Source organism: Hyla sarda, chromosome 1 (genome assembly GCF_029499605.1).
Source record: "Hyla sarda isolate aHylSar1 chromosome 1, aHylSar1.hap1, whole genome shotgun sequence".
Lineage (NCBI taxonomy): Eukaryota > Metazoa > Chordata > Amphibia > Anura > Hylidae > Hyla > Hyla sarda.
The window spans coordinates 498910387-498934538 of record NC_079189.1 but is presented as its reverse complement, the minus strand read 5'-3'; the positions used below and the strand labels follow the sequence as shown (position 1 = coordinate 498934538).

At 42.0% G+C, this 24152-nt stretch overlaps 1 long non-coding RNA gene across 1 annotated transcript in view; it reads right to left on the bottom strand.

Moving 5' to 3' along the window:
• Positions 1-2567: 2567 nt before the first annotated feature.
• Positions 2568-24152, bottom strand: part of LOC130310410 (uncharacterized) — a 41197-nt gene continuing 19612 nt past the window's right edge. The window contains exon 3 of the long non-coding RNA XR_008858941.1: positions 2568-2654. This is a non-coding gene — a long non-coding RNA (uncharacterized LOC130310410). The remainder of the gene's footprint in view (positions 2655-24152) is intronic.

Sequence of the window (24152 nt, the reverse complement as noted above, 5' to 3'; positions counted from 1 at the left end):
TCGGAGGCGAGAGTACGGAATTGGATGGCGTACTCGCCAACAGAAGAATTACCCTGGACCAGGTTCAGCAAGACAGTCTTGGCAGAAGAGGCTCGGGCTGGTTCCTCGAAGACACCTCGAATCTCCGTGAAGAAAGAGTGTACAGAGGCAGTGACAGGATCATTGCGGTCCCAGAGCGGTTTGGCCCATGACAGAGCTTTCCCAGACAGAAGGCTGACCACGAAAGCCACCTTTGACCTTTCAGTTGGAAATTGGTCCGACATCATCTCCAAATGCAGGGAACATTGCGAGAGAAAACCACAGCAAAATTAAGAGTCCCCATCAAACTTGTCCGGCAATGATAAACGGAGGCTGGATGCGGCCACTCGCTGCGGAGGAGGTGCAGGAGCTGGCGGAGGAGATGGTTGCTGAAGCTGTGGTAGAAGCTGCTGTAGCATCACAGTCAGTTGAGACAGCTGGTGTCCTTGTTGCGCTATCTGTTGCGACTGCTGGGCGACCACCGTGGTAAGGTCAGCGACAACTGGCAGCGGGACCTCAGTGGGATCCATGGCCGGATCTACTGTCAGGATTCGGCAGGCTGGAGGTGGATCCTCTGTGTCAGAGAGGGATTGGCGTGGACCGTGTCGGTGGACCGGTTCTAAGCTGCTACTGGTTTTCACCAGAGCCCGCCGCAAAGCGGGATGGACTTGCAGCGGCGGTAGCAACCAGGTCGTATCCACCGGCAACGGCTCAACCTCTCTGACTGCTGAGATAGGTGCGGTACAAGGGAGTAGACAAGAGCAGGGTCAGACGTAGCAGAAGGTCAGGGCAGGCAGCAAGGATCGTAGTCAGGGGCAACGGCAAGAGGTCTGGAACACAGGCTAGGAACACACAAGGAAACGCTTTCACTGGTACAATGGCAACAAGATCCGGCAAGGAAGTGCAGGGGAAGTGAGGTGATATAGGGAAGTGCACAGGTGAAGACACTAATTAAAACCCATGCGCCAACCGGTGCGCCAATCAGTGGCGCACCGGCCCTTTAAATCGCAAAGCCCGGCACGCGCGCGCCCTAGGGAGCAGGGCCGCGCACGCTGGGGCAGCACAGATGGGGAGCGAGTCTGGTAAGCGGGTCGGGATGCGCACCGCGAGCGGGCGCGTCCCGCATCGCGAATCGCATCCCGGCTGGGGGCATTATCGCAGCGCACCCGGTCAGCGGGTCTGACCAGGGCGCTGCGAACAGGAGAACGCTGTGAGCGCTCCGGGGAGGAACGGGGACCCGGAGCGCTCGGCGTAACACTTCCCTATTAAACGTTTGAATCACCCCCCTTTTCCCATTTAAAAAAAAAAACTGTGTAAATAAAAATAAACATATGTGGTATCGCAGGGTGCATAAATGTCCGAACTATAAAAATATATTGTTAATTAAACCGCACGGACAATGGCGTACGCGGAAAAAAATTCCAAAGTCCAAAATAGTGTATTTTTGGTCACTTTTTATGTCATGTAAAAATGAATAAAAAGCGATCAATAAGTCCGATCAATACAAAAATGGTACCTCAAAAAACTTCAGATCACAGTGCAAAAAATGAGCCCTCATACCTCCCCATACACGTAAAAATAAAAAAGTTATAGGGGTCAGAAGATGACAATTTTAAACGTATACATTTTCCTGCATGTAGTTATGATTTTTTCCAGAAGTACGACAAAATCAAACCTATATAAGTAGGGTATCATTTTAACCGTATGGACCTACAGAATAAAGAGAATGTGTCATTTTTACCGAAAATTGTACTGTGTAGAAACGGAAGCCGCCAAAAGTTACAAAATGGTGTTTTTTTTTAAATTTTGTCTCACAATGATTTTTTTTCCCGTTTCGTTGTAGATTTTTGGGTAAAATGACTGATGTTATTACAAAATAGAATTGGTGGTGCAAAAAATAAGGCATCATATGGATTTTTAGGTGCTAAATTGAGTTATGATTTTTTAAAGGTAAGGAGCCAAAAACAAAAATGCAAAAACGGAAAAACCCTGGTCCTTAGGGGGTTAAAAATGGCTATTTCTAGCCTTCAGAGAGCCCCAATAAGGGATGTAGAACACTTTGCCTTGCTGTAACACGCATAGGGCCAGTAACAATGGTGCTCACCCACCCTGGTAGCCTCAGGCTATTGCTGCTTGGTTGGTATCTGGCCAAGAATAAAAATACGGGGAACCCTATGTGTTTTTTCCCCCACACAAATAAATAAAAACGCATAGGGTTCCCCGTATTTTTATTCTCAGCCAGATACCAACCAAACAGCAACAGCCTGACGTTACTGGCCCTCCCCAGCCAAAAAAACACCAGCCTGTTACCGTCTAGCCCCAGGAGTGCAAATTTTTGATGCTCTGGGCCTGTTGGTACCAGCTCTTCCTGGCACCCTTGTGGTGGTAGGTACCGTGGTAATAATTGGGGGGTTATTGTTAGCTGGTTTGGGCCATAGCTAAGCCCCAGCTTAGTAATGGATTCCACTATTAAGCCAGAAAATTCTATTTAAAAAAAACACGACACATTGGAAAAATGATTTTATTAAAAAAAAAACACTCCCCACAGCCTTTGTTAGCCATTTTATTAAAAGAAAAAAAATCTAGTTCATCGCAGTAGTCCACCGAATCCGCCGCAATCCTCTGCATACACGGATCTGAAACGAGAAGAAAAAAGAAACCAAAAATGGGTTAGGATATTTTTGGCGCTCTTCGCTGGGGAGAACGCCCAAAATGCAATGCCTTCCCAAACAGAGAGCCTCCAATTGTTGCAAAACTACAACTCCCAGAATGGCCAGACAGCAGTTTAGCAACAGCTGGAGTCTCCCTGTCTGGGAAGACACTAGCAGAAGGGTCTGTTTACATTATACAAAATGTACAATGTGAACAGAGCCTTATACTTACCACTCTGCCTCCCATCTGTAGCTCCACCCCTAATGACGTCATCACTAGGGGGCGGAGCTACACAGACCTGGCCGTGACAGGGACCGAGGGAGGTAAGGGGATCTCCTCTTCTGTATACACTATATACAGCTATCTATAGATAGCTGTATATCCTGTATACCGCCCAAAGGGGCTATAGGAGCAGGGAGTCCTGTCAGTCTGGTGACAGGATTTCCGGCTCTTGTATAATATGCACGGGTACACTTTGCACCCCTATATACTATATGGCGGGGGGAGGTGAATAGTGATGCTGTACATCACTCCTCATCTCCTTACACTCTGGGGACCGGGCGCTCAGCCTCCGACCCACAGAGTGGTACCTGAAGACAGTGAGAAAACTGCCGCAGTGTACAAATTTGGCTGTTTCCACACACTAGAAAAAATGCCAGATAAACTGCCAAAAAGCAGAAAAAGGCTGTGGCAGTTTTACTGGCAGTTTTTCCTGGCGTTTTTGCTGGTGGGAAAAAAACCTCAGTGGATTCCTAGCCTAAATATGCCAAAATGTGTGCTGAAAACTCAGTGTGAACTTAGCCTTAAGACTCTGCAAAGTAGCAGGAGCACAGTATAACAGGAGCACTCATAATGGTAAAGCCTCTATATTTGGGGCATATCTATACATGGGGCGTAATTACTAACACTAACTAGTATCATTGAAACAAATAACCCTGTTACTAGGTAAAAAACAAAGTAGATTAGTGATCCAGGCATTATATAAAAATGATATTCATTCACTGTCTAAACCATAACCTTTAATGGTCTTGAATTAAAAAATGCTACAAGATAAAAAAAAATCTTTTAACAGAAAAAAAACCATAGTAATACAGGGTTAAAAAAAATACCCAAAATATAGCAAAAATCCTTTCTTACCCTATATAGTAAGTCTCTAATTCTTGAATTACCTGCAACCTATCAACAGCAACATTGTTAGCCTAACATGTGTTACCACTCTCCAAAACTTCTTGATCGCCTTGGCACCCCCTGTATTGTGATAATAATAGATGCAGGGCATAGGATCAATACATTCCAAGCGATCCCATAATGGTGCCAGTAAGGTACTAAAATGGTGCCAGCCACCTACAAGATCATTCTGACAGATATATCAATGCAAGGTTGTTTTGAGGTTTAGTGTAGTTTTGGCTGACACAACATACTGTCAGACATATTGGGTTAAGTCCAACATGTAAGACGCCATTTTACCTCTGACAAGCCATCTTTCTACAGTATAAAGTGTAAACTGCTTCATTCAAAGATTAGCTTTAAAATACATTAAATGGAGTTCCTTGAAATGGAACTGACATCAATTCTAGCATGTTCCCATTTCTACAATAACAAAAGACCGATAATGAGAAAGTTCCAAAGCAATATAAAGGTTATGGCCAAATTTCACGGTGGCCGCTATCATCTAACAAAGCCAAAATATATGACTGTGTGGTCACTGGTATTTTTCCTGTTGATGGGTACTGCATAGCACCATCTGCAGGGGAATTTGCACAGTGCTGTCAAGAGGGGGTCTTCCTCTGTCCTGGTGAGGCCATTTATTCCCATTGGTTAAGAAGTCTGTACCACTGGGTCTACTTGATTGACAGCAAGAGATCATAAAAGCACCAGGGGCCAGGAAGTAAGGGCAGTTAATGGGAACAGAGGATACCAGAAGATGTCATGAGGTAGTAAGCCGTCTCCACCCACCCCAAGGGGGGGGTGCATTCCAAGATGAGGACCCTGAGAGACCGTCCCATTTGCTGCTGTGTGTCCTGGAAAGATACCCGGTAAGATTATAGTTACGTATTATGTCTTTTCCTCTTTTATTTGTTCCTATATACAATAGCTACTTTGTTAAATGCAACTGGTAACAACAAGTTAAAGGGGTACTCCCGTGGAAAACTTTTTTTTTTTTTTAAATCAACTGGTACCAGAAAGTTAAACAAATTTGTAAATTACTTCTATTAAAAAATGTTTTATCCTTCCAGTACTTAGCTGCTGAATACTACAGAGGAAATGGCTTTCTTTTTGGAACACAGAGCTCTCTGCGGACATCATGACAACAGTGCTCTCTGCTGACATTTCTGTCCATTTTAGGAACTGTCCAGAGTAGGAAAAAATCCCCATAGCAAACATATGCTGCTCTGGACAGTTCCTAAAATGGACAGAGATGTCAGCAGAGAGCACTGTGGTCATGATGTCAGCAGAGAGCTCTGTGTTCCAAAAAGAAAACCATTTTCTCTGTAGTATACAGACCCTAAAAAGTACTGGAAGGATTAAGATTTTTTTAATAGAAGTAGAATAGAATAGAAGTAATTTACAAATCTGTTTAACTTTCTGGCACCAGTTGATTTAATAAAAAAAAGTTTTCCATGGGAGTACCCCTTTAACTTCTTAGATGGTAAGAATCAAAGTTAAGACATGGATGTCATTGTGACAATTGAGATAGTGAATAGATCTCTTAAATCTCCAGGTGAGATTGTAGTAGGTTTTAGTATAAAGCGAACATCCAACTTTCTTAGGCAGAGAAGGGGGGCATGGCCTATGCGTATCAATGCATTAACATTAGTGCATGCACATTTAGCATAGTTGCCGATCCTTCACTACCTTATTTGTTATAAATAAAAATATATCCACAGAGTTCCTAATAGGAGCTCCTGTCAAATTTAGTGCCGTTAGATATATATATTGTGATGTATGTAAATTGTTGTTCCGTTTGTACCACAGTTACCTATAGCTACCGTAATTCTGTAGCCTCTATATAGCTATTATGTGCATACGTTTCGCATGCTTCTATATATGCTCTATAAATTTCCTATTTTACATGCTTCATATATGTAGTCATTGCACTAAAATATTAAATAACGCTTAAATAATGTCCTATATGTGTCATATTGATTTAAGATACATATATGTATAACCTTTGTCTTTATATACTCATTTTGTTTATTACTCATAACCAATAAATCTGCATAGTTAATAATACCTGTATGTTATTTCATGATATTGCAAAACATACCGCTATAGCGTATATCAATGAGCTTTTAAATATTCTGGGTAAATAGTCAGGCCCAGAGATATGAATTGCTTTGTTATAGATATTTAAGTAGCTCATAAGATCACATATATTAAATTACTGGTGACTGTAGGTCATGATGTCACAATGATGTAGTGACCGCCCGCCATAGCGGGGTAGACACAACATTCATATGGTGGTCATCCTGTGGGGGGAACTGATCCTATATTAAGGGAGTTGCCCTGAGGGATGATTTACATATGAATAGTGGTCTCACCGTGCATAATCTCCCACAAATTTAAGAAGGTCTACACGTGGGTCACCATCGTGTGTGATCAATCAGACTGACATATTTGGTAGGTCCTACCGAGATCAGATAATACTGACATTATTTGGTACGTCCCTCCATAGATCAGATCAATAATACTGACAATACACAATACCTCTTAGACTAGGTTCAAGCAACATGTCATTTTTTTATTCTAAGTGTTTTATTGGACTATGTTCATTTGTACAGAATCTGATAGTGACGAATCACTAGATGGGTCTTATTTATTTCTGTGGGACACAAAGTGCATCAGTTTAAAGGAGATGTCCGGTGCTCACTTTTCTTATTTTATCCGTTTCGGGCTGAAAAATAAAAGAAAACAAATTTTCTCTTACCTGCCTAGGCTCCCCCCGCTGCTTCAGTACAGGTGTTCGGTCCCCGGGCTGTATTCTTCTTACTTCCTGTTAGCCCGGCACGTCACACGGAGCTTCAACCTATCACTGGCCGCAGCGATGTCCCGCCTCGGCCAGTGATAGGCTGAAGCTCCGAGTGACGTGCCGGGCTAACAGGAAGTAAGAAGAATACAGCCCGGGGACCAAACGCCTGTACCGGAGCACCGGGGGAGCCTAGGCAGGCCAGAGAAAGCTTATTTTCTTTTCTTTTTTTTGCAGCACGGAACGGATACAATAAGAAAAGTGAGCACCGGACATCTCCTTTAACTAGTTTTTTTCCATCATCCGTCATGTTTAAGTGAGATCCAGTTTTCCAATAAATGTTTCAGACATCATGGTTATGTATGAGGCCTATTCACCAAGTACATCTGTTTACCTTTCTGCTTACACAATATTATTTGCCAAGAGGATTTCAGGGTCCACAAGCACTTGCTTGTATTTAGTGGAATACTTCTAAAATAGAGCTTCATCCACCCTTCCATCTCCATATACTGCATGTTTTAGCCACAATCCTGTATAAAAGTGATCATTTTAAGAGATTCCATGGCAGGAGTTCCTTAAAACAACATTTAAAACTTTCCTATCCAATTATGCATTGTAAGAGGATTTTATAATTTAAATGACTTGCAGGCAGAAATCATGTTGCTTCCGCTGCATAGGATGCTGATGAGTTCTGCCAGGGCTGGCTGCATGCTTTAGCATTTACTGGCCACCCATTGGGGATGCTACTTTGTTCAAAATAACATTAATTATAGAATGATGCCAAGAAACGCTTCTAGTAAGAGTTCACTTGTTACCGTATTTTTCGCCCTATAGGACGCACCGGCATATAAGATGCACCCAATTTTAAAGGTGCAAAATCTAGAAAAAAAAGATTCTGAACCCAACAGTGATCTTCAACCTGCAGACCTCCAGATGTTGCAAAACTACAACTCCCAGCATGCCCGGACAGCTGTTGGCTGTCCGGACATGCTGGGAGTTGTAGTTTTGCAACATCTGGAGGTCCGCAGATTGAAGACCACTGGTATAAGAGGTAATACTCGCGTGTCCCCAGCGCTCCGGACCCGTCATCGCTGCCCTGGATGTTGCTTCATCGCTGTTGCTGTGTCCCCGTGGTGTCCCTGACGCTCCAGACATCTTCTTCCCCTGGATCCACGCTCTCCGTCGCCGTCATCATGTCGCTAGGCACGCCGCTCCTATTGGATGACGGGACGACATGCGCGACGATGTGATGACGTTGAAGGAGAGCGTCGGCCATGCAGGGGGTCCCGGAACGGATCAGACACCGAGGAGGCAGGTAAGGGCCCTCCTGGTGTCCTGTAAGCAGTTCGGGATGCTGCAATTTCATCACGGCGGTCCAGAACAGCCCGATTGAGCAGCCGTGTTAGTGTCACTTTCACTTCAGACGCAGTGGTCAGCTTTGATCGCCGCGTCTGAAGGGTTAATACAGGGCAGCACCGCGATCAGTGATGTCCTGTATTAGCCGCAGGTCCCGGCCGTTGATGGCCGCAGGGACCGCCCCGATAGGTGTGTATTCGCCGTATAAGACGCACCAACTCCCCCCCCCCCCCCAGTTTTGGGGAAAAAAAAGTGCATCTTATACGGTGAAAAATATGGTATATCTAATGGGAAATGACATATAAATAGGATTATCTTTATGTAATGTAAGTTTAACTGATTTTAAGTGCATAGGTCATTTAGAAAAACTTTGGACATGTCACAGAGACATGTTAAAAGCTTTGATCAGTTGTGAAACAGTAGCATGCCTCACAACCAGGTTACAAAGACCTCCATCTAGCTTCTCTAGACAGCCCCACAGACTTATAATGGGGCCTCAGGATGAAGACGGCTTTGAGCTAGTCTCTCCTTTCCATTTTCCTGATTTGTGGGGATCTCAGTACTAAGACCTTTACTGATCAAAACTTTTAACATGTCTCTGTGACATAGCATCAATTCTTGAGACTTAGGCTATGTTCACACTTCGGAATATCCACATGGAAAATCTCTGTGTGTGGACATTCCAAAAACTGCACGGGAATGCGCTGTCTCATAGACGGCTATGCATTCCGTGCGGAGTCTGCAGAAAGATCTGATGCGGAAATTCCGCAGTGTGCACAGCGAAGCAGAATCCCATTGAATTCAACAGGACTCTGATGCAGCGGATTCTCCGTGTAGAATTCCGATGCGGATTTCCGCACGGAAAATTCAGAGGTGTGAACATAGCTTTATTCAACAAGGCCTTGACAAAGACCCACACTTTGTATGTGGGTCTCAATTCTCTTTTCTGCTAAGTCTTCTGGAAGTGATACCATCCGGTTTAATCAATCTCAGGGTCCTCACAATTGTTAGAATTGTCAGTTAGTTAAGTTATGTCTGATCTTGTCTCTATGTCAATCCCCTGTGTTGTAAAACACTGCAGAGAATGTTGGCGATAATAATAAATGTAATTATTAAAAAATATAAAAATACTAAATGTAATTTATATAACTTTCATTAATGCATTTAGTAAACTTGTATTTACCTTTTTACTAGTAAATCTATAACTGTCAAAACCCCTTTTGATTTCCTTTCATATTAAATCTATGGGTGGCCTGAATTACCTAATGCTAATTTACTGTAGCAGCTCAGGTCAGAGTCTCAGCATGACAGGTCAGAAAATCTCTAGTCACGGCCCATTAGATTCTAATTATGGCTCAGTAGCCAAAAAGCAATTTTACCTGAAGCATAAAATGACATTTTTTTGTTGTTTACAAAATTCCAGAACTGCCAGCTCAGATTATTTCCATATAAGAAGAGCTGATCAAAAATGTAAAATAATTGGGGGGAAAAACTTTTTCTTTCATTTCATAAAAATGTATCATATATTTTTTGGTTTTCTTTTAAAGGGGTTATCCAGGAATCGAAAAAAAAGACCTAATTTCTTTCAAAGACCGCTCCCTGTCTGTCTCCACTTTTGGGTGAGGTATTACAATTTGGCTCCATTCACTTCAATGGAACTGAGCTGCAGAACCACACCCAAACTGGAGACAGACAGGGAGCGGTCTTTGAGAGAAATTATGTCTATTTTTTTTTATTCCTGGATAACCCCTGTAAATTCAGTTATTATTACTTTTTATAATTGTTCAGCAAATTTCAACTATTACCATACTTCTTCCCAGGTGTGTGGCTGAAGGTTAGAGCATTTGCTGACCTTAAGGTGAAGCTCATTACATAAAAACTTAATGCTCAATAGGTTGGAGATCTGACATCTGTGATGGACATCTCACCACAGTGATTTCCTTAAGCATTTTTATGAAGTGAGGATTTTTTTAATATATTTTTTTTCTCACACTCTTTTATAGTACCCCTGAGAGGACTTGTATGGTAATACTGTAATTGGAGTGCTAATATGACAGCTCAGGTGGTCTTCTGAAGACCTGGACAGGACCGGCACCAGAAGTCTGGGGACTGCCACTGTACCTGTACTTCAAATGTTAGGAAATTGTTTATCAAATTGTTTTTATTTAAAGGGGTACTCCATTGTAGAACATCTTATCCCCTATCCACAGGATAGGGATAAGTGTCTGATCACGGGAGGTCAGACAGCTGGGATTCCCCGCGATCTCCTGCCAAGCACCCCTTCTCTCTTCGTGCACAGAGTGATCTCTGCTCTTTACACAGCTTACAGTAGACCACAAGAGACAGAGATACAGCATTCTGGAGATACAGCCAGAGATACAGCTACATGGAGGAGCATGTCAGCACACACTATGGCTACTTCAAAGAATGTTTAATTCACTCACACCTATGTGGAGAACAGGGATTCCTCAACCTGCCTGATGAGATGGCCAACCACCTACCAAAGAAGGAACCACCATTCCCACATAGGTGGGATAAGCAATGAAACTCTAAATTGGGAATGCCCTTTTAAATCTAAGTATATTTCTAGAAGGATACTCTAAACTTGATGAAAACACAAAAAAGAGAGGAGAATATACAATGTTGATGCAGATGTTGCCAAAGGTCAGCTCTGAAATGAGGAATCTACTACTAGAGGGCAACAGTGCTAACAACTGAGCCACCACGCTTCAAATCAATGCCTTGTATTATATGTATTTATTCCTTACACTCTATATAAACAATCCACCCTATCAGCACCAATGCCAACTGGTTTAACTGATTTTGTAGGGGGAATACAGGTGTGAGCATGTGGAAGCTCGTCATTCAGAGTGGGTGGCAGGTCCACAGGGTTCTTCTTATAAGGGAGGAGGTATGCCTAACCTCAGATCAAGTGGGGCTGGCAGAGGTAATCATGTACACAGTCACATACAGGCACTTATTCTCAGTGATCAATCCGACAACAAATGCAAGTGGTAAATAAACAGGAACAATTCTGAACAGTTGAACGGTTGATAACAGACTTTATTTTAAAAGCTGTTCTTTAACTCTCCTCTTATCCACTTTTACTCCAGACAACTCACAGTCTCTTTCATAATGCCATCACCCCTGAGGAAGGTTGTTTATATGATGTTTCCGGCATACAAGTAAGAAGAAGTGAACCTTTCCACATTAGCATCAGGTCTCCAGACCAAATACAATCTGGGCTCAACCTTTTCTGGATACCTTAAGGGGCAGAACAATTTTCTGCACTGGTGCATTGGCTTGACAGGAATAGGGGTTCATTACACACTTTGCAGTGACTAGTCAAGTTTAGCCCAAAAAAAACAGCAGTTTTTTTTTTTCTCATAGCATCTTCAACTTATCCTGTCATACATTGACTACAAACTTGGGCACTTCTGTCTTGGCACAGGGCAGGGCTCCAAAACACCCTGTCCAAGAGAGAGATCCCATTGATCAGGAATCAAGATCTTTTCCCCCAAGACTTATCTATTTTATATAATTAAAGCTGATAGTTTTTATGAGATCATTGACCCAGAGTTTTCATTCATTTAAAAGTATCATAAGTATGTGAAGCCAGTTGATGACCATAAAGGAATGCACGCTACCATTCGCGTAAGCATTACTGGCTGGTAATACATTTTTTTGAATAGTTGCAGAAGGTTGCTGCCTGGCAATATCCTTTTACCAACACACCACCTGAACACATAAACACCTGATTCTCACTAAGGGTAGGTTCACACTACAGAATTTACTACCAGAATTCCGCTAAGGCAATGGGATTCCAACATATTACTTTGTGTATCTACTGGTATTAATGTATTCAACATTAAGCATACTTTTGGCCTACTGTAGGGGTTACATGGTCAGAATATATATATATTTTTTTTACAAAAATAGTATATACTGCTACGCCTTGGAAATCATTGTGGCAGAGCAATAATGTTGCATGGAGGCATATTGTAGTGTAATAACATACCGTATTTTTCGCCATATAAGACGCACTTTTTCCTCCCCAAAACTGGTGGGGAAAAATTGGTGCGTCTTATACGGCGAAAACACACCTATCGCGGCGGTCCCTGCGGCCATCAACGGCCGGGACCCGCGGCTAATACAGAACATCATCGATCGCGGTAATACCCTGTATTAACCCTTCAGATGCCGTGATCAAAGCTGACCGCCGCGTCTGAAGCGAAAGTGACACTAACCCGGCTGCTCAGTAGGGCTGTTCGGGACCGCCGCGGTGAAATTGCGGCGTCCCGCACAGCTTACAAGACACCGGGAGGGACCTTACCTGCCTCCTTGGTGTCTTCTCCGTGCCGGGATCCCCTGCATGGCCGGCGCTCTCTTTCGACGTCATCACGTCCCGCGCACGCCGTTCCGTCATCCAATAGGAGCAGCGTGCGTAGCGACATGATAACGGCGACGGAGAGCGAGGATCCAGGGGAAGAAGACGTCCGGAGCGTCGGGAACACCATGGGGATGCGGCGACAGCGATGGAGCGACATCCAGGGCAGCGGTGACGAGCGGTGACGGGTCTGGAGCGGCGGGGACACGTGAGTATTACCTCCTATACCAGTGGTCTTCAACCTGCGGACCTCCAGTTGTTGCAAAACTACAACTCCCAGCATGTCCGGACAGCCAACAGCATGCTGGGAGTTGTAGTTTTGCAACATCTGGAGGTCTGCAGGTTGAAGATCACTGTTGGGTTCAGAATCTTTTTTTTTCTAGATATTGCACCTTTAAAATTGGGTGCGTCTTATATGCCGGTGCATCCTATAGGGCGAAAAATACGGTAGTTGTTTTGGATAACTCTAATATAAATACCTATTTATAAAGGCTAACTCTAGGCAGTTTTCAGTTTTCTCATAGTTTTCCTAAACTTTGGCAGCTCAGTAGAGATTGTGAGAACTGTGATAATCCAGGGACAGATCTTGAGAGGAGTCATTACTGTGATCATTTCACTGCTGAATCCTGCTGAAAATATCCAATATGGTGATTTAAAAAAAGGCGAGCCTGATGCTGCTGCAGGACTGGTTAGTGTCTCAGTAGGTATGGGGACCCCCAGTGGTGGGATTTTCAGGAGCTGTTTTCTTTATTAAATATTCAAAAATCTTTAAACAACCATATTACATAAGTTCTTTTTATCAGTAACAACATATAAATAGATCTGATAGTGTCCATTTAAATCTTTAAGTATTTAGATATTTATGAGGGATTCTTTAGAATAGTTACATTGTTTGTTTGTCCTGTGTTTCTGGACGATTCTTTTCATTTTAATGTTCAGATGTGTGTTTGCCCCATTATTGGGACAAGGGGGCTTTTATTTTTTATTCGGGTAGAAGGTTTGATATAATTTTAGAGACTTTAAAAAAAAAAAAATCAAAAAGTTTAATTCCCCATAAGGGACTTTTATATGCAATCATTAGATTGCATTTTACTGTATAATGCTATGTCTATAGCATAGCATTACACAGTTAGATTGGCGATCCACTGATATAGCCTGGCTATGCCAGGCTACATCAGTGAATCGGCGATCGACGGCAGGAGGCAGGTAAGGGGATCCTCCTCCCCCATTTTAGTTCACGGAACCCCGCGATGTTAACCATGAGCTCCACTGAGCTACCGGCAACCTCTTACTTTCACTTTTGGAGCTGTGATCGCTATTGATCACAGCGTCTAAAGGGTTGAAAGACCGCTGCCTACCATAAGCAATGAGTTTTTGGCACTTGCTTTAAAGCCACTTAAGGCATTAGGGCATACAGGTGTGTCCTTTTTTTTCAACATTCTATGATAGGAAGCCCCAGAAGCATTTTATTTCTTTGGACAGTTCTTAACCAGAACAACAGGGAAAGAGAAAAATACATGGGACAATGGACATACCCCAGGAGTAAATGCCAGAGGTAAAAAAAATGAATTTACTTTCTGTCATTGTACTCCAATATGATGATCCATAGCAGTCCATGTTTTTTCTCTATAGAATTCTTGAAATAATTCACAATTGTTGGTCTATCGATATGTAGGTATAATAGACCTTTCATAGTGTTAAACAAATGACAGATAGATACTGTATGCCATGACATCCATTTTGTAATCTGCCAATAGATGTTTTCATGTTATATATAAGATATACTTCTGTTATTACATCAGTTATCTCATGATAATGGAGGTTTTATAATAAATTATTGTGTGTAATTTAGTCATGTTAATATTTTGACTAAGACTCAGATTAGGCAGAAAGAGGACAAGCAAGAACTTATAAAGTGCAGGCAGAAGAAAAACTAGCTCAGTCTGTGAAAAAGGGGGATAAGACATTCTTCAGATATATAAATGAAAAAAGGAAATTTAAACAAAGAATAACTAAATTAAAAACAAAGGAAGGTATGCAGAAGAGAATAAAGGGCTAGCCGACTGCCTTAATGAATACTTCTGTTCAGTTTTTACAGAAGAAAAAGAAGTAAAAGGACCTCCATTAGAGAAGAAGGCTAATGAATCGTTTGATGCATGTGTCTTTACAGAGAAAGAGGTTCTACCTTTGCTGTCTAAAGTGAAGACAAATAAGTCACAGGGGCCTGATGGGATACACCCAAAGTTATTAAAAGAGCTCAGCAGTGAACTAGCAAACCGATAACACCAATCACTGGTAACAGTAGTCGTCCCGGAAGATTGGAAATTAGCAAATGTTGTGCCCATTCACAACAAAGGCAGTAAGGAGAAATCAAGCAACTATAGGCCAGTAAGTCTGACATCAATTGTGGGGAAATTAATGGAAACCCTACTAAAGGATTTACTTCAGGGAGATCATGTCAATCAAATCTTACAGATTTTTTTGATTGGGTGACTAAAATAATAGATGGCAGAGGGGCAGTAGACATTGCATATCTAGATTTTAGTACAGCTTTTGACACTGTCCCACAGTCTTTGAGCTTGGACTCCCATATTGTTGAGTGGATTAGACAGTGGCTGAATGACACACAACAGAGGGTTGTAGTCAATGGAGAATATTCAGAGCAAGGTCTTGTTACCAGTGGGGTACCTCAGGGATCTGTACTGGGACCAATTTTGTTTAATATCTTCATTAGTGATATTGCAAAAGGTATCGATGGTAAATGGTAAAGTATGTTTTTTTGCTGATGACACAAAGATATGTAACAGGGTTGATGTTCCTGGAAAAGAATTTAGGAAAACTAGAAGAATAGTAAGAACTCTGGCAACTGAAATTTAACATGGATAAGTGCAAGATAATGCACCTGGGGTGTAAAAACCCTTGGGCAGAATATAGAATATTTGACACAGTCCTGACCTCAGTATCTGAGGAAAGGGATTTAGGAGTAATTATTTCAGAAGACTTAAAGGTAGGAAGACAATGTAATAGAGCAGCAGGAAATGCTGGCAGAATGCTTTGATGTATAGGGAGAGGTGTAAGCAGTAGAAAGAGAGAAGTGCTCATGCCGCTGTACAGAACACTGGTGAGACCTCACTTGGAGTATTGTGCACAGTACTGGAGACCGTATCTCCAAAAGGATATAGATACTCTAGAGAGAGTTCAGAGAAGAGCTACTAAACTAGTACATGGATTGCAGGCTGAAACGTACCAGGAAAGGTTAAAGGACTTTAACATGTATAGTTTGGAAGAAAGATGAGACATAAGAGGGGATAAGACAGAAACTTTTAAATACAGAAAAGGAAACCAACACGGTAATGGAGGAGAGTATATTTAAAAGAAGAAAAACTACCACAAGAGGACATAGTTTTTTATCAGAGGGGCAAAGGTTGAAAAAGTAATATCAGGAAGTATTACTTTACTGAGAGAGTAGTGGATGCATGGAATAGTAACATAGTTCATAAGGTCGAAAAAAGTCAAGTTCAACCTATAACCCTAATGAATCCCTACTGAGTTGATATTGATCTAGAATCCATAACCTGTAATGTAATTAATCTCTAAAAATGCATCCAGACCCCTTTAAAATTCTTTTACAGAGTTCACCATGACCACCTCCTCTGGCAGAGAATTCCACAGTTGCTGCTCTTACAGTAAAGAACCCCCGTCTGTGCTGGTGTAGAAACCTTCTTTCCTCTAGACGTAGAGGATGCCCCCTTGTTATAGATACGGTCCTGGGTATAAATAGATCATGGGAGAGATCTCTGTACTGCCCCCTGATATATTTATACATATTTATTAGGCCCTAAGCCTTCTTTTTTCTAAACTAAATAACCCTAATTCTGATAATCTTTCTGGGCACTGTAGTCCTCCCATTCCCCGTATTACCCTAGTTGCCCGTCGTTGAACCCTCTCCAGCTCCCCTATATCTTGTACACTGGTGCCAGTACTGTGCACAGTATTCCATATGTGGTCTGACTAGTGATTTGTACAGCGGTAGAATTATTTCCTTGCCGTGGACATCTATGCCTTGGCTTCAGCTGCCCGACACTGGTCCCTACAGCAAAATTTACTATTAACTAAGAATCCCAAGTCCTCTTCCACGTCAGTCGTCCCAAGTGTTCTCCCATTTAATACATAATCCCAGCCCCGATTTTTCTTCCCCATGTGCATTACCTTACATTTATCCTTGTTGAACCTCATCTGCCACTTCCCAGTCCAAACCTCCAACCTATCCAGATCCATTTGTAACAGTGCACTGTCCTCTATAGTGTTTACCACTTTACAGAGTTTAGTACCATCGGCAAAGATCGCAACTTTACTATTCAATCCCTCTACAAGGTCATTAATGAATATATTAAATAGAACAGGACCCAAGACTGACCCCTGTGGTACCCCACTAGTAACAGTGATACAATCAGAATAAGTACCATTAATAACTACCCTCTGTTTCCTATCACTGAGCCAGTTACTTAGCCACTTGCACACATTTTCCCCCAGTCCAAGCATTCTCATTTTATGCACCAACCTTTTATATGGCACCGTATGAAATGCTTTGGAAAAATCCAGATATACAACATCCAGCGATTGCCCCAGGTCCAGTCAGGAGCTCACCTCCTCATAAAAGCTGATCAGGTTAGTTGGACAGGAATGATCCCTCATAAATCCATGCTGATATGGAGTCATACATTTATTTTTATCAAGATACTCCAAAATAGCATCTCTTAGAAAACCCTCAAAGAATTTACATACAACGGAGGTTAAACTAACAGGCCTATAATTCCCGGGGTCACCTTTTGACCCCTTTTTAAATATTGGCACCACATTTGCTATGCGCCAGTCCTAGGGAACAGGCCCTGTCACTAGAGAGTCCCTGAATATTAAAAATAGGGGTCTGTCTATTACATTACTTACCTTTAGAACACGGGGGTGAATGCCATTTGGACCTGGCGATTTGTCTATTTAGATTTTTTTGTAGGCGGCACTGTACTTCTTCCTGGGTTAGACAGGTGACCTGTACTGGGGAGTTTACCTTATCTCTCTGTATTTCACCTGGCATTTCATTTTCCTCGGTTAATACAGTGGAGAAGAATTAGTTTAGTATATTTGCTTTTTCCTCATCCCCGTTTATAATTTCTTCCTCATCATTTTTTAAAGGGCCAACACTTTCATTTTTAACCTTTTTGATATTTATATAGTTAAAACACATTTTGGGGTTAGTTTTACTCTCTTTGGCAATAAGTCTTTCTGTCTCTGTTTTTGGGGCTTTTATCAATTTTTTTTTACATATTTTACATCTTTCTCTATAGCTTTTTAATGCTTCTTTACTGCCGTCCTGTTTTAGTAGTTTAAAAGCTTTATTTTTGTCATTTATTGCCCCCTTAACATTTTTATTCATTCATATTGGTTTTCTTTTATTTCTGACCCTGGTTTTCTTTTATTCCTATAAGGTTTTTTACATCCTACAGTGAGAATTTAAGATATTTTTAAAAGTCTCCCATTCTTGTTTTTGAGGACATTATCCCAATTTATATTGTTAAGGGCTTCTCTAAGTTGATCAAACTTTGCCTTCCTAAAGTTCATTGTTTTTGTGGCTCCCGAGAGATTCCCTTATTGAAGAACAAGCTATAATGTAATATATTATGATCACTAATTCTTAGGTGTCCTTCTACTTGAACATTAGTTACTCTGTCATGTCCGCCGGCTCCTTACATGGCAGTGCGCTCAGCCTATCACCGGCAGAGGTGGGACATCGCTGCGGCCGGTGATTCGCTGTCGGCTCTGTCACAGCATGAGGATCGCAGCAGAGGACTGGAAAGCCGTTATCTGTAGCAATGGGGGAACGTAGGGAGGTAAGTCAAAGTTTATTTTGTTTATTTTTGCAGCCCCGGGCACAGGAATCTGTCACATTCATTATTACAGATGTCCCTTAACTGTGACAGAGAACCGAAGCTGGTCAGAAGCCCTGGGCCTGCGCTCACAATTCATTCATTCCCCGACATGGGGAGAATGTACAGGGCTGCTGCAGCTCACAGTTAACCCTTGCGGGGACATCGCCTGTGGGGGGCAGTGTCTTTATCAGGAAGCAGAGGAGTGCCCGTGGGTCACAAATTACTAGTTCCCTGATGTGGGGACTGCAGCGGGGGGGAATCATGATAGCACTGCGGCATGCGACATGTTACTAATTCCCCCGCCATGGGGATCGTGCGCCCGTGGGGGGAATCATGATAGCCGATTCCCCCCGTGGGCGCATGGTCCCCATGGCGGGGAATGGGTTACATGTCATCAGCAGAGCTGATACAGGGTATTCAAGCCGGGCGCAGGGCAGGCTGACAGCAGGAGGAAACATCCATCCTCCTGCAACAATTCAATGAATATTCATTACAGGGGTGTGGAAAAGGGACAAAACCATTGCAGAAGAAAAAAAAACAGCAACGCCTGCAGCTCTGACGTCTTGTCCACAACAGTGAACAAACATGGCTGACAACAGTCAAAAGTAACCAGAAAAACTACTGAACTTCCTTCACAGAAAAGAGGTCAGTAAAAAACATATATGCTGTGGATAGATGTATAACATGTGAATTACAAAAATGATAAACTCATTACAAGCACGCTAGATAACCATAAAACTGTGGTATCGGAGTACCCCTTTAAGTCTAGTAGGGCGCCCCCTCGGGCCGGGCCCTGCACCATTTGGTACAGATAATTGTCTTTAGTCTTTACTATTGTCTATAGTCAGAAACCTGTTTGCTTTATGAGATTCACAGGTCTCATTCTCCCAGTTTATATCAGGATAGTTAAAGTCCCCCATTATTATCACCTCATTCTGAATTGCTGCCTCGTTTATTTGCCTCAGTAATTGATCTTCTGCCTCTTCCATTATGTTTGGTGGATTATAGCAAATCCCCTATCAGGATTTTTTATTTTTATCTCCATATATATCTACCCATAATGACTCCACATTATCATTTCCCTCCCATATATCCTCCCGTACTGCGGCCGTCAGACTAGACTTTACATAAAGACAAACTCCTCCCCCTTTCTGTTTTGTCCGATCCTTCCTGAATAGACTATAATCCTGTATGTTGACCGCTCAGTCACAGCAATCGTCCAACCAAGTCTGTGTTATACCCACTATGTCATAATTCTCCTCAGACATCAACCACTCCAGTTCCTCTGTTTTATTGGACAGACTTCTGGCATTAGTCAACATGCAATTCAATGGTGTATGTTTTTTTCTTCCTATGAAGCCTATCCCTATTAACTATTATAACCCCTCCCTCCGCTCCACCCCCAGGTACATTGATAAGTCCCCCCTCTCTATCTACACTATCTTCCCCCTCTACGTTGTAGGTTCCCTCCCCCCAGTCCCTAGTTTAAACACTCTTCCACCCTTCTAGCCATCTTCTCCCCAAGCACAGCTGCACCCTCCCCATTGAGGTGCAGCCCGCCCCTACATCAGAGCCGGTATTTGATAGCGAAGTCTGCCCAGTTTCCATGAACCCAAACCCTTCCTTCCTACACCAGCTTCTAAGCCACTTGTTTACCTCCCTAATCTCCCGCTGCCTCTCTGGTGTGGCTCGTGGTACATGTAATATTTCAGAAAATATTACCTTGGAGGTCCTTACCTTAAGCAAGAAGTGGTAGCTACAAATACAGTGAAGGAGTTTAAGCATGCATGGGATAAGCATAAGGCCATCCTTCATATAAGATAGGGCCAGGGACTATTCATAGTATTCAGATTATTGGGCAGACTAGATGGGCCAAATGGTTCTTATCTGCTGACACCTTCTCCTCCTTTTTTAGCATTTTATTTCAGGTAAATAAATAATTCACCATATGAAGATGATATTTTTGTTGATTGTAAACACTACACTTCCCTGATGGTAACTTGCTTACCTTGTGAAAAGCATCTTGGTCAATATTAAAATACTCTAACTTGTTTTGTGAATGTTTCTTAATAATATTATAATGTAGTTTCTTCTACAACTTGTAGTATGTGACTTTTCACAATTTCTGATAATAAATATAACAAGTTCCTCGGAAACCAGAAGCATAGCATTTAAAGAGACTTGTCATTTGTTTATGCTTCCCCACCACGGCCAGCATAAAACAGACATAGATTTCCTATTATACTGCACTATAATGGACAGTAATACATTATACTGCACAATATTAAAGTAATCATAGCTTTATGGGTGAGCCAGGAACAGGGTATAAAGACAAGGAAGTCAGCTTACTGGTGGTTTCTCACCACCCCACTGGGTTTAACTGAGAGTATTCTCCCTATTTTTGTACGGGGAAAGATCTGTCAATCAAGCTCCCAGTGAACTTGATTGACAGATTTTTCCCAATGAGTGTATTGTGAGGGACCTGTCCGTCAAGTCCTGGGGCAGGGAGAAGTCTTTTCATCTTTATATCTTGTTCCCGGCTGATCTTTTCTGAAATGCATCGTGAAACTATTGACAGGATCCCTTTAACTTTTTTGAAACTATCTTATTAAGTCAGCATATTAAGACACTTTATTAAAATTTCATAGTAGTTGTGGACTTGCTATATTCTTCTCAAACCTGTACACATAATGAAGTTAAAGGGGTATTCCGGGAATTTTTTGTTATTTGACTATGCTACAGGGGCTGTAAAGTTAGTGTAGTTCATAATATAGTGTCTGTACCTGTGTGTGATGGTTTTCTCACAATTCTTATGTGATTTTCACCCCAATATTTATTTTTAACAGCGTACAAAATGACTGCTGTCTCGGATTTTTCCCAGCTTGCAATACGGCCGAGACCTGACTCACTAGTCAGCTGATGACAGGGAGCCTGTCTGCTTCAATCGGTGGGGGGATCAATCTGCAACTAGTGCAACAGCTGGAGGCCCTCTGATTGAAAACCACAGGTCTGCAGCTCATTTATGTTTCAATGGGTGGGGTAGCTGATGTGTGGGAAGGAGGAAAATGGTATCATGGGATTTGTAGGCAAACAAGAAAAGTGAAAACAGGAAATACTAGTTCACAGAAAGCTAGCCACAGTGTTATGCTAATCTCACAGCATAGCCATTTAGCCCAAGACAAGCGCAGATCCTTCCTAAGCATGTCCATTACTGTCTGCCAGGTATGAACTAAAATCACCTCATGCTGGATAACCCCTTTAAGTTTTTCTAGTATGCTGTGACATGCAAACGATGTAATTTTAACAAATTTGGCATAATTTTGGTTAACCTCTTAATGGGAATCTGTCAGCTGTATTTGTAACTAAGAGCTGCAGACATGGTTAGACAGCTGTCAGGGTGTAACTGTAAAATGTACCTTTCCTAGAGCTGATGGTGGTTGCAAGACTTATAAAATCTCCTTTTTATTTCTCAGCCAAGTGTCATGAAGATGAAGCGGAAAGGTGTAAGGGGCACACATCCTGGCTTGCCCTTACCTCCCAGCCCCTCCTTGTAAGCAAAGCCCTGTGCATCAGTATAGGTGGGGCTGGGATATGAGGGAGAGTGTGAAGGCATGCCAAGCTATGGCACTTAAACAGCTCAGCCCTGCGTTTAGCAGTCACCATCAGCTCCAGGAAAGGTACCGTTTTCTTATATACCCTAAAAATTACCCAACTAAGTCTGCAATTTTTAGCAGCAAGTACAGCTGACTGTATTTTATTGTTTGATCAAGTATAATTTTTTTACACTTTTGGGAAAAAGTCTTATTTATGTTTGAGACATAGGGGGAGATTTATCAAAATCTGTTTAGAGGAAAAGTTGCTGAGTTGCCCATAGCAACCAGATTACTTCTTTCATTTTTGAATATGCCTATGAAAAATTAAAGAAGTGATCTGATTGGTTGCTATGGGCAACTCAGCAACTTTACCTCTGGACAGGTTTTGATAAATCTCCCCTATAGTGTGGTTTATGTCATTATTCCATTAAGAACCTAATCTTAAAAAAGAGACTGTTATAATGATTTAACCATTGCATGGAAGGACCATTTTTCACAGATAAAAAAACTAATAAAACTAGAATTTTAAAACTGAAAAAGGAAAAACATATCATACCTTATTTTCCTGGGACAATGGGAAAAATACCAACCAGCACTATAAAGTCATTGATGATAATACTATAACAGGTTTTTAAAAATACATGGAAAATCATGCTTGTGGTTGTAGGTTTGACCAAGGCAAAGCCTGAGATGCACCAGATGAAAATAAAAGTTTAAAAGTGTTTACATGCCCCTATATACCTACATGCTCATACATTCAATTATTCAGTAAAACTAAACACACTAAAAGTTAAAAGCCAGATTCCAATCACGGTTGAGAAATTGACCCCCCCCCCCCCCCCCCCTCCACCATCCCTAAATATTAGAGAACACATATAATCTCTGAACTGAAAGGGGGCAGTAAAATGAATAAATCTTTCTGTGTCACCATCTGGGGTCACTGGACGGCTATACAAGGAGAGATAACAGTAACTTCTATTATTGCTATTGCAGCTCCCCCCACCTACCCCTTTCTTCAAAAGGCTTTATTGCTGTAATAACTCCCTGGAAATAAAACTGAAGCCATAAAAAGTATTAATTCCAAAATAATACTTCAGTAATTTCCATGTAGTTGGATGGGAGGCAATTGTTTCTCATAAAAAACCCTTCTATGAACCCCTGTATGAGTCTAATTGGTGACAACAGATGGTACATTATGGAAGGATTGTGTATTACTGTATTCAGTTAATATTTTTGCAGCAGGATATTCAGCGAATGAAGTGAACTGTATCATCAATATATTTTATATAGACATTTACAAAGAGTTATGTTTTTCTGTGTAACTCTGTAATAAAGAAATGTTTGCATCTAAAGCTAATGAAGCACTACTAATGTTATACAGTTTGTCTTAAAAGTGAAAACACGCAACGGTTGTCAAACTAGGCACAATCCATTGGCTTCACAAGTTTTTATGTTACATTTTTTCTACTACACTGCTCAAAAAATAAAGTAAACACTAAGATAACACATCTAGATCTGAATGAATGAACTAATTGTATGAAATACTTTCATCTTTACATAGTTGAATGTGCTGACAACAAAATCACACAAAACTTATCAATGGAAATCTAATTTATCAACCCATGGAGGTCTGGATATGGAGTCACACTCAAAATCAAAGTGGAAAACCACACTACAGGCTGATCCAACTTTGATGTAATGTCCTTAAAACTAGTCAAAATGAGGCTCAGTAGTGTGTGTGGCCTACACATGCCCATATGACCTCCCTACAACACCTGGGCATGCTCCTGATGAGGTGGCGGATGGTCTCCTGAGGTATGTCCTCCCAGACCTGGACTAAAGCATCCGCCAACTCCTGGACAGTCTGTGGTGCAATGTGGCATTGGTGGATGAAGCGAGACATGATGTCCCAGATGTGCTCAATCGGATTCAGGTCTGGGGAACGGGCAGGCCAGTCCATAGCATCAATGCCTTCCTCTTGCAGGAACTGCTGACACACTCCAGCCACATGAGGTCTAGCATTGTCTTGCATTAGGTGGAACCCAGGGCCAATTGTACCAGCATATGGTCTCACCAGGTGTCTGAGGATCTCATCTCGGTACCTAATGGCAGTCAGGCTACCTCTGGCAAGCACATGGAGGGCTGTGCAGCCCCCCAAAGAAATGCTGAAGGATGTTGCAGGCAGCAGAATATTCTCCACGGCGTCTCCAGACTCTGTCATGTCTGTTACATGTGCTCAGTGTGAGCCTGCTTTC